Raw genomic sequence first — 12,701 nt, 5'->3', positions numbered from 1 at the left:
ATTCAGACATTAGGTACTGGCAAAATTGATTAACTACTTCTAGAAAACTAAAGCTAGATCCTTATATATCATACTGCACCAGAATCAAATCCAAATGGATTGAAGACCTCAGAGTCAAAGCAAACACTCTGAAAACATTACAGGATGGAATAGGAGAAACTCTAGGTCTCCTTGGCACAGGCCAAAATTTTCTTAATAGAGACCCGGAAACACAACAAATCAAAGAAAGGTTGGACAATTGGGATTGCATGAAATTGCAGAGCTTCTGCATGGCAAAGGACATAGCTAGCAAGATCAATAGAAAGCCCACGGATTGGGAGATCTTCACTAGCCATACAAGAAACAAGGGTCTCATATCTAAAATATACCTTGAACTCAAAAAATTAAATCCCCCAACAACAAATCTTCAATGAAACAACTGTCCAAAAAATAAGTGGGCTGAAGACTTAAAGAGAAACTTCTCTGAAGAGGAAAGAAGGATGGCCAATAGACACATGAAGAAATGCTCAACCTCCCTAGCCATAAAAGAAATGCAAATCAAAACAACATTGAGATACCACCTCACCCCAGTTAGAATGGTAAAAATCAAGAACTCTAATAACAACAGATGCTGGAGGGGATGTGGACAGAAGGGAACCTTACTGCATTGTTGGTGGGAGTGTAAAGTTGTTCAACCACTTTGGAAAGTAGTATGGAGGTTCCTGAAATGACTCCACATAGAGCTCCCCTATGACCCAGCAATCCCACTTTTGGGCATTAACCCAAATGTTTACAAACAAGATCACACTAAAGCTACCAGTACGACAGTTTATTGCAGCATTACTTACCATGGTTAAGATATGAAACCAACCCAGATGCCCCTCAATAGATGAATGGATCAAGAAAGTGTGGTATATATACACAATGGAATTCTGTGCTTCCATCAGAAAGAATGACATTGCCCCATTTGTTAGGAAATGGAAAGACTTAGAAAAAAATTATATTAAGTGAAGTAAGCCAGGCCCAAAGTAATATAGGTCCCATGTTTTCCCTTTTTTGCAGTAACTAGTATATGTCTGAGTCAAGCAGAAAAGGTCAGATAATTTGATGTTAGGGAATTGATATGTATTCAAATGATTTTTTCTTTCATGCGATTTTTTCTAACACATTTGTTTATAAGATTATTTCTTTGTTGCTTTGCATGTCCCTCCCCCACGGCTTAACCCCTGCTATCACTGTATTTGATGTTGGTAAAATTTGTACAGGGGAAGGGCAAAAACAAATCGTTTAAATAGGGATACAGGTGGACCCATTGCAACAATGATATATACAAGTTGTTATGTCGAAAATGAATTTTATAGCTTTGGTTGGGGGGAGGATTGGGTTGGGGGGCGGAGGGAGAATGGGAAGGGATGGTAAGGGGAAACAAAGGAGGAGGCTACAATGCTTGATACGAAATGTTCTCATTATCTTGCCCATGTAGTTGTAACCTCTCTGTGCTGTATTTTCACAATAAAAAAATTCAGACATTAAAATGCTTTTTTTTGTCAGTTGTGGGGCTTGAACTCAGAACCTGGATACTGTCCCTGAGATTCTGAGCTCAAGTTAGTTAGCACTCTATCAATTGAGCCACAAAACCACATCTGCTTTTTGAGTAATTAATTGGAGATTAGAGTCTTATGGGGACTTTTCTTCCTGGGCTGCCTTTAAAGTGTGATCCTCATATCTCAGCATCATGAGTAGCTGGGATTACAGGCATGAGACACTGGCACCTGGCCTCAAATAGTCATTTTTAAAATGATGAACTGCTTGGTGCCTCTGGCTCACATATATAATCCTAGCTATAGGTAGGATTACAGGTATAAGAAACAAGCACTACGTGTTTGTTGTTCATGATGGTTTGTATTAGCATGTTTTAATATTGTTTGTTTCTTATACTACATTGCTCTTATTTTTATTTTCAACTAGGTGGGGGTTATAGGTGCTACCAGTGTTGAACCTTCTTTGGTTGAGATGGAAGCCATATGGAAGTTCTTGCCTAGTATGGCATGAAATTGAAGTCCTCCTGCTCTCAGCTCCCCATGGACCTGAGATGATAGACGTATTCCATCACGCATAGCTAGGGGTTGGGGAGCATTGCAGGTAAAACTACACTGGTCTGAAACTGATGTCCCAAATAGCTAGCTTTACAGGCAAAACCTTGTTGTATTCCGTTTCACTTTGAAGAAGTGTAGGTACATACTTTGAGAGTTCAATGATAGCACATTACATGTTTAATATATAAAATACTCAATATAATTAGCAGGTTTATCTCCTAAAACATTGAAGCTAATGAATTTGGTAACCTGACTCTGCTAGTTATTTTGGAATATACTATAAACGTGAATACACTGATAATGTGCAGTAGAAGATTGGAAGTTGATAGAGATAGAGACAAATTAGACTATATGTAGTAAATATATATTTATCTATTGCTGCTCTGAAGAACATTATCATATATTCACGATGACAATACCACCATATATCCATCATGACAATAATTTTCCTGCAATGTAGAATGTTCCATTTCATAATCTGCCTTCGTTTATCTTTTTTACATTCTCCTTATAAGTATGAATGTTTTCCAGTTTTTTATAATGTTTTGAAATTATTATATGATGGATTAAAAAATTTGGAGAGTCTACTGAAATTATCTCATTTTGTCTGGTTTTGTGATGCTAAATCATTAAGAACACGGCTTCCTGAAAGTTATGCTAGCAGACTATATCACTAAATTGTATTCTAATTATATCTTATTATTGTATTTTGATATAGGTTTTTACTGTTGCTGTTTTATGATAAAGAATGTTATGAAGCTGGACTGAAACTTGCAACCCCACTGCCACCAGTAACAGTTTTATCACCAGGTTCTGGAGGCTCATAATTAGAACTCTAGCTATTCAGGAGGTTGAGACCTGAGATTTAGTTCAGACAGCCTGAGCAGGAAATTTTATGAGTCTCTCCTCTCCAGTTCACTACAGAAAACTTGCAGTGGAACTGTGGCACAATTGTTAGAGCACTACACTCAAGGGAAAGATGCTCGGGAATGTCATATAGCCCCTGAGTTCAAGTCCTAAAACACACATATGCAGAAACACACATTCACATACATTCACACACACACTCCCACACACATGTACACACACAGATTCTCAGGCAATGTTATATCTTAAATTCTTATCCGGAGATTAGACAACAGCCCACTTATTTATGAAAGTTTTTCCTGATTATTTTGAATGAGGAGGATAGTTCATGGGACACAGATGACAAGACTTTAGTGAGGAATACTTTATAAACGACTAGCTTATAAAAAGGACAGGAAAATAGCTTTTATCTTTAAATCTTACGTTGCTTCAACTATTGTATTTTGAATTATGAGAAGACAATGCAACACCTCTTCCCTTCTCCCCCTCCCCTCTGTCATAAAATATGAGAAAAGTATCAAGAATAGTCTTCTATCTTACAAGAATGAACACACGTAAAAATGTCTGACTATACATGTAAGGTTTGTTTTTCAATACTTGTACGATTTTCCACATGACAGCACACACGGGCTTCAAGAACAAACAGAAGATTAGGAAACAAAAACATAACAATGTCCTAAGAAGTAGATGTCAAAAATACATCCAAGAATCAAATGGCAGGCTGAGAGGGCCCTGAGAGGCAAAATGATTTGTGAAGGATGAGAGGAATAGTGACAAATAAGGCATGGGTCTGACCTAGGAAGGGTTCCTTGTGGCTGAGATCATGCTGGCTTGTAGGCCTAGCTGAGGATGTTTGGATTTGATCATGTCCACATGTGTACAGAGTGATGTTGGAGGGGAGATTTCAGCCTCCAGTTTGTCTTTGGAATGGTCTTATGTGAGCAAGCAACTCTGATCATTGGGCTCTGAGAGATGACACTACCTCCCTCACAATGGAATATAATATGGAACTCTGAGAGACAGGCAACTGTAACCGACAGTCAGCTCAAGCCAGCTCACGTGGCCTGTAGCTCGGGAACAAGAAAGATGTTCCTGTGTTGTTTTCAAAGTTCAAGAGACTCAGGTCTCAGGCATGAGAGGTATGAGTGCTGCACTCGATGCTACAGACATTGGATCAGTGCCAAACCATGAATCCAATGTCTCAGGACTTTTTATAAAAGAAACCAAGGGAATCACAAGGCAACTCATGCCAGGTGTAACTATGACAGGAAACCTATTTAATCTCATCCTAGCCCACAGTACAACCTTCTTCTTGTGCGCTTTTATATGTGTATACTGAGAAAATATTTACTATGCACTTTTCAATCCACTCTGTTACTCAATTTAAAGTGTACTCCAGTTTCCATGTTTCAAAGATCCACTCTTTTTACCACCTCAGTGTGACAATGAGTCAGCCCAAAACCTGAATGTGCCTTATAATATATGGAGCTTGGATTCAGGCTTGTAAATGCTGGCAATGGACCTGTTCCCTGCCTACCAGAAAGGTGATTTCTTCTATGTTGGAAACTTCCTCCACCACTATAGAGAGTTGGGGACAATGGAGCAGTTGCTGGATATTCTGTTTAAAAAATGAGTGTTCTTCTTTCAAACCCAGGGCTGATGATACCCCCCCTGGCAGATTATTGGAATACTTGATACTTCTCTGAAACTGTTTCACTGAGGTCTTATCACAGGAACTTGTCTTGAGACAAAGAAGTGCACTCCCAGTTAATTCCTTAGGACTGGGCTGCCAGAATATTTCATTTGCCTCAGGAGCTAGTGGAGCCTTAGCAGTTTGCTTGCTGAGAGAGTAGGATTAAAGGAATGAGTCAGCCCCACCCAAAGTCCACCCTCACCTAGGAAATCACTATCTTGTAGGTCTTTGAGAGAATATAGAAAGAAGAAAGGATGCAACTTGAATTTGGGGCCTGAGTGCTGTCCCATTCCTAGCACTCTACCATTTGAGCCCCAGTTCCAGGTCTGGCCTTGGACTGGTTAATTGAAGATAAGTGTCTTTAGAATTTTACAAATTAGACTGGGTTCAAACTGTGATCCTCAGATCTCACCCTCCTGATTAGTAGGATTAGAGGCATGAGCCATTGTGCACTTATTTGGACAGATGCATATAAACATCCTCACAGAATTTCCTTGAAATTGTATAGACATATCTCCACTTTTTGTCTGTCATGTTTACATTGCCATTTGGGACTTAGCCAGTCCCATGTGTGTTATGTTAGTTCAGAAAAGGAGAAGCATAGAGTTAGCCTCCTCCTCCCCTTCCATTGGTATAGATCCTTCTACTGTAACTGGGAGGAAGATGAAAAAGATGAAGAAGTAAGTGGATGTTGGCACAAAGATAAGTTCAGTCCTTGAAAACTGGGTATCTTTGAAGTTTCTGAATCAAAGTCAACTTTCTTCTTTGCACACCAGTTGTGATTTTTACCAGGAGGGTGAGGCTTGCCACTTCAGTGGATAGCAAATTACACAGTTGTGGATGTGGTTGTGGTTTTGGACTCTTATGTATGACAAGAAGGACTGTGTATAACAAGTCAGATTCAGTGGGGAAACAACTTTCTCCTCCTATCACATGCAGGATTATAGATGATTTTATTTGAGAAATTCCTAGAAGTGGGTTGTGAGGAACATCCTGCTTGCAGGAGTCTCTTCCCACTTCCCAAAATGCACGTCCTGCCAGAAAAATGCTTTAGTACAAGGCTGAGGATGGGGAGGGCGGGCTCTCATTTTCCTTATCACCAATATGCCCACAGCATGTTTTGTTCCACCTTCCCTATGAGGATGGTCTTCTGCCCTGATGATTTCTATGAGTACAAGAACCATGAAACCCTGAAAGAACTTACACAGTATGTCAAGCTAAACATGCCCTCTTCAGACTTGCTCTTCTGCTTATATATTCTTCTGGAGCTTACAAATTCAGATAGAGGAATGCATGACCCATGAGACCAAGAAAAAGAGGGAGAAGTCCTTGTTTACATGCGTTAGAGCTGGTGAGTAGAAATGGAACCTGTGTCTCTAGGGATGTGCATGATTGGTCAAGAGCCTTTAGTACACCCCAGCATAGCAAAATATCCTTTTATGGATATTCTTTAGGTAATATCTGTTCTCATTTGAAATAACTTGGAAGCAGCCACTCATTAGAAACACCCTAACTTGGGGGGTTCCGGGAAGATGGCGGAGGAGAAGCTGGAATCTAAGCAAGCTCTCACATAGAAAGCAGTTTTAGAGTTCCAGTGCACAGTCTTAAGCCAGAGAATTACACCAAGTGTGCCATCACAGGACAGAGAGTTAGGCCAGAGAGGGGAAACCCAGGCAAGGAGACACTTCTGAGCTCTTGCCAGCAGCTGCCGCCTCGGCGGCAGCTGTGGTGGCAGAGGGCGAGCGCAGGAGCCATACCTGAGCCACAAAAAGTCCAAGATGAAGGAGCCAGATGCAGCAGGCGAGCGGATTCTACTCAACACTAGCAAGAACTGACAAGGAGCGGACATCTTCATCCTGCAGTTTGCAGACCAGAGACAACCCAGGAACCAAGACTCGGCGTGAGAAGAAGCCTGACGTCCTCACTCCTTCTAAGGTAGCAGAGGAGGGAAGGCCACCCCTCTCCCCCGCCCCAGCACCGGAGATCTCCATCTTGGATACCGACAAAGCTCGGCGGAGCTGCTAGCTCCAACTCAGGCCTTGGAATAATACGAATCATTTAGCACGTCACAACAACTTAATGGTGGTGTGACCTGCCAGACTCAGCTCCACCCAGGGAAAAGTCACCCAGCTCGGGCACCAGCCCTAGGAGTGGCATTCTTCACTGGGTAATCAGTGCCAGAGGCTGCCCCTCCCTCTAGTAGCCTCGACAATCAATTGAAATTCAGTAAACAGAAATGCTGAGAATGGCTGCAGGCTGGGCTCTGTGAGTTTTTCACAAACTAGCCCCCGGGAAAAGCTACTGTCTGTTGAAAGGCCTCAACTCTACCCAGAACCTAGCTTCATCACTGCATCCCCCTCTTTTGTGATACTCAAAGCAGATCTGCTTCCCAATGAACTAGCCTGGGAGGAGGATCGCCAAATCCTGGGTAATGCAGAGCATTTTACTGCCTGTTCGAACAAATTAACTTAAGAAACCAACCAAGCCACCGGACCACAAGCAGACCAGAGACTCCAACAAAAGGCTGGCTACAGACACAAGGGAGATACAGGATTTTTTCCACCCCTCCCCCCAAAAAATCAAAGAACTTTTTCTTCTTCTTCTTCTTCTTCTTCTTCTTCTTCTTCTTCTTCTTCTTCTTCTTCTTCTTCTTCTTCTTCTTCTTCTTCTTCTTCTTCTTCTTCTTCTTCTTCTTCTTCTTCTTCTTCTTCTTCTTCTTCTTCTTTTTCTTCTTGTTCTTGTTCTTGTTCTTGTTCTTGTTCTTCTTCTTCTTCTTCTTCTTCTTCTTCTTCTTCTTTTAAAAAAATTTTTTTGGTACCTTATATAAAAAATTTTTTTTCTTTTCTAAAACTTTTTTTAATCTTTAGTTTTTGCCTTTTTTGAACAAAAAATATTTTCCAGAAACTATTTTTTCCTCTTATAATTTTTATTTTAGGGATACGTGAGTGTGTGTTTTTCTTTCTTTTTTGTTTTCTTTCTCTCTTTTTTCTTTTTTAATTATCTTTTTGTTTTTTGTTTAGCTCTACTGAACTTCCCATCTTTTTTTCTTTCTTTCTTATCCTTTTCACCTTCTCCTCTCTTTCGTTCTTCTTTATGTGACTTAATTCTTGTCCTGCACATCCTCAGATAAACCATTAGTTGACTATGAGACCCTATCCCCCATTGTGTACACACTTAATCCACAAATTTATCACTCAATTCAAAACCTCTAAGACTTAAATTCCTTAATAGCAGTACTACCTTTTTATACCTATATAATATTCTAAGCATTTTTATTTTTAAGTTTTTCACATCTCCTTTATATCCCTCCCCTTCTCTCAATATATTTACGTTCTTCTCTAAATAGATTGTTATCGAGCTTACATAATTTTATTCATTTTTACTTTTCTATTTTTTCTGGTCTCTTTTCTTTTCCCTTTCCCTTTCTTCTTCTTTTTCTTCCTCTCTACTTTCATCCTACCCAAACTATTTCCTGCTTTGAGATTAGGACTTAGTTAACTCTCTCTGAGCCTCCCCTCATCAATCTATTCCTAATTTTTATCCACATCTCTCCATAACCTTAATAATTTCTGGTCTTCAAAATTCTTCTTTGCGGTTCGTAGCCCATTAACATATAGTTGTTTGATGTTGAATAGATGTATCTGTTGAACTAGATTGTATCTGTAGACTATTGACTGTGCAAATTCAGACTTTGGTTGATGCTTGCCTTAAGCTAGTGTTCTAGGACAAAACTGCTGCTATTTCCATCTCAAATGGGCAGAGTAAGCCGGAAAAACACAAGAAAAATGGCAAATCCGGGTATCTCAATTCCCAATCTTGAAAATCAGGGGACAGAACAGATAATGAATAATCCAGAGGAGAATTTCCAAATAGCTCTACAAACACTGCTGGCAAACATGATGAATGAAAAGATTGAAAACATAAAAAGGACTCTGTATGAGCTTGGTAGGGAGAGAGAGGAAGCAATCCAAAAGTTTATACAGGAATAATATAAGCATGAGGAAGCTACTCAAAAATTGATAAAGGATTTGCGTGAGCAGCTTGAGAATACTCAAAGAGAAAGGCAGGAATGGCGTGAGCAGGCTGAGAACACTCAAAGAGAACTACAGGAATCCCACGAACAGGAGAAAGCTAATCAAATACAGGAATTGAGAGAGCAGGAAGAGAATACACAAAGATCACTAAAGGCATTCATGGAATCCATTAACAAAGAGCTGAAGGAAGTCAGGGAGACCACAAAGGCAAGGCTGAATGGAAGTCAACAGAAGGAATGGGAGTCCAAGCAAACCATAACCAATCAACTAAGTGATTTGAGAATAAACACTGAACACCAAATTAAGGCAGAAAAGAAGTTCATACAAGACCTAAAACAAAGCTTCAACAAAGAATTTGAAGCCATCAAAGCTGACCAATTAGAAGGAAAAGAGATAAAAAACAAAGTAGAAAGTCTTGACAGCAGGTTAGACAATGCAGAAGATTGAATCTCGGGGATTAAAGACAGCCTAGATATTATAGAGAAAGAACATACAACGATCCAAGACAAGTCCAAGAAATATGATAGATCTATACATCACTTGGAAGACATGATCAGAAGGCCTAATCTAATGATAATGGGTGTAGAGGAGCACCTAGAAACAGATGTTAATGGCCTAGGAAATTTGTTTAACAGGATCCTAGCAGAGGACTTCCCAAACATGCAAAAAAATAGGCCTATTCAGATACAAGAAGCTTTTAGAACTCCAAATAGACCAGACCAGAATAGGACATCCCACCATCACATTATAATCCACACAGGATCAACTCAGACCAAGGAAACGATCCTCAAAGATGTCAAGGAGAAAACATTAATCAACTATAAACGGAAACCAATTAGAATCACCTCAGATTTCTCAGCAGAGAAAATCAAAGCAAGAAGAGCCTGGAATCATGTATGCCATGCCCTAAAAACAAACAACTATCAACCAAGAATACTGTACAGAGCTAAACTCTCCTTCATAACTGAAGGCCAAATAAAAACCTTCCATAGCAAAGAAAAATTGAAGCAATACATCTCCACCAAACCAGCCCTACAAAAGGTTCTTAAAGATGTCCTAACATAGAAAACCAACAAGACCACAATAAAGGCCAAGAAACTGCACCCAAACTGAGAATCCAAGAACAATAGGAAGAACCCAGTTTTCGCAACCCACAAGAAGGTGGATAACATGGCAGGAACCCCCAAATAACTCTCAGTCCTATCTCTTAACGTTAACGGACTGAACTCTCCAATTAAGCGACATAGACTGTCTACTTGGATTAAAAAAACAAGACCCTTCTATCTACTGCCTCCAGGAGTGACCTATTGCCCGTAAAAACAAACACATTTTCAATGTTAAAGGCTGGAACAAAATCTACCAAGCAAACGGACCCCATAACCAGGCGGGAGTTGCAATCCTAATATCAGATAAAATAGACTTCAAATTAAAATTCGTGAGAAGAGATAAGGAAGGTCGCTACATACTAATTAAGGGATCTCTGCTTCTGGAGGATATTACAATTCTAAATATCTACTTGCCATACAATGGAGCACCCAAATTTACCCAAGAAACACTACTTTCCCTCAAATCCCATATAGATCCAAAGACATTAATTGTTGGGGATTTTAACACACCACTCTCCCCACTCAATAGATCAACTCGGCAAAAACTCAGCAGAGAAACCGCAGACCTAAACAGTTGCATAGATCAACTAGATTTAACCAATATCTACCGAACATTTCACCCAGCAGCATCAGAATACACGTTTTTCTCAGCAGCACATGGAACATTTTCTAAAATAGACCACATTTTAGGCCACAAAGCAAACCTGTGTAAATTCAGAAACATTGAAGTTATACCTTGCATTCTCTCTGACCACAAGGGAATAAAATTAGAACTCAACACCAAAAGCCACCAAAGATAGTCCGGTATCACATGGAGGCTGAGAAACACACTGCTGAACCACCAGTGGGTCATGGAAGAGATTAGAAAGGAAATTCAAATGTTCATGCTATTCAACAAAAATGAACACACAAAATACCAGCTCCTCTGGGACACAGCAAAGTCAGTACTCAGAGGCAAGTTTATAGCTGTGAGCTCCTATATCAACAAATTGGAGAGATCTGAAAACAACAATTTAATGACACATCTAAACCTCCTTCAAAAAGAGCACCAAGATAAACCCAAATCCAGTAGACGGAAAGAAATAATTAAAATTAAATCAGAATTAAATGAATTAGAATCCAAAAAAAAAACTATAGAAAGAATCAACAAAACAAAGAGTTGGTTCTTCGAAAAAATTAACAAAATTTACAGACCCTTAGCAAATCTTGTCAGAAAAAGAAGAGAACACACCCAAATAAATAAACTCAGAGATGAGAATGGAAACATCACCATGGGAACAACCAAGATTCAGAACATTATAAGGGAATACTTCTCAAAATTTTATGCTAATAAGTTTGAGAACTTGATAGAAATGGACCTTTTCCTAGCAAATATTGACATGCCAAAACTAAACCAAGATGAGTTAAACCATCTTAACAGGCCCATATCAAGCATTGAAATAGAAACAGCAATAAGAGACCTCCCAGCTAAGAAAAGTCCTGGACCAGATGGTTTTACAGCGGAATTCAACAAGGCTTTCAAAGCAGAGCTCACACCAATACTCCTTCAACTCTTCAATGAAATTGAAACAGAAAGTTCACTACCGAGCACATTGTATGAAGCCATCATAACCCTCATCCCAAAACCAGGCAGGGACTCATCAAAGAAAGAGAACTATAGACACATTTCTTTGATGAATATTGATGCAAAACTTCTCAACAAAATCTTGGCCAATCGACTTCAACAATTCATCCAAAAAATCATACACCATGATCAAACAGGATTCATTTCAGGGATGCAAAGCTGGTTCAATATACGCAAATCAATTAATATTATTCATCACATCAACAAGAGCGAGGATAAGAAACATATCGTTATATCAATAGATGCTGAAAAAGCATTCGACAAGATCCAACACCCCTTTATTATGTATGTTTTGGAAAAATTAGGAATCCATGGAACATTCCTCAATACAATAAAGGCTGTATATGACAAACCTAAAGCCAGGATTATACTTAATGGTGAAAAACTAAAGCCATTTCCTCTTAACTCAGGAACAAGACAAGGATGTCCACTCTCTCCACTTCTCTCCAACCTAGTATTAGTATGCCTAGCTTTAGCAATAAGACAAGATGCAGACATAAAGGGGATCCACATAGGGAAAGAAGAAATAAAACTCTCCCTTTCTGCAGATGACATGATCTTGTATTTAAAGAATCCCATAGACTCCACTCCCAAATCACTCATGCTCATTGAAAACTTTGGCAAAGTAGCAGGGTATAAAATTAACTCTCAAAAGTCAATAGCTTTTCTGTATGCCAACAATGAGAAAAGTTTGACTCAAATTAGGAAAGCAACTCCATTTGTAATAGCCCCACAAAAAATAAAATACCTAGGAATTAACTCAACCCAAGAAGTGAAGGACCTCTATGATGAAAACTTTAAAATCTTGAAAAAGGAAATCAAAACAGAAAATAGAAGATGGCAAAACCTCCCATGCTCCTGGATTGGAAAGATTAACAGCGTGAAAATGGCAATACTTCTCAAGGGTATCTACAAATTCAACGCGATACCTATCAAAATTCCAACCTCATTCTTCAAGAAAATACAAGAGGCAATCCAAAAATTCATATGGAACAATAAAAGACCCCGAATAGCAAAAAAATCTCCTCAACGGAAAGAACACTGCTGGAGGAATATCAATACCAAATTTCAAACTCTACTATAAAGCCAAAGTAATAAAATCAGTTTGGTATTGTCATTAGAACAGAACTGAGGACCAATGGATTAGAATTGAAAACCCAGAAATGAACCTACAGACCTGTAGCCATATAATCTTCGATAACGGAGGTAAAACAATTACAATGGAAGAAAGACAGGCTCTTCAGTAAATAGTGCTGGCAAAATTGGTTAACTACTTGTAGAAAACTAAAGCTAGATCCTTAT

Source organism: Dipodomys spectabilis, unplaced genomic scaffold (assembly GCF_019054845.1).
Source record: "Dipodomys spectabilis isolate Male_0828 unplaced genomic scaffold, ASM1905484v1 ptg000192l, whole genome shotgun sequence".
Lineage (NCBI taxonomy): Eukaryota > Metazoa > Chordata > Mammalia > Rodentia > Heteromyidae > Dipodomys > Dipodomys spectabilis.
The sequence above is the reverse complement of the archived record's forward strand: the minus strand, read 5'-3'. Positions refer to the sequence as shown.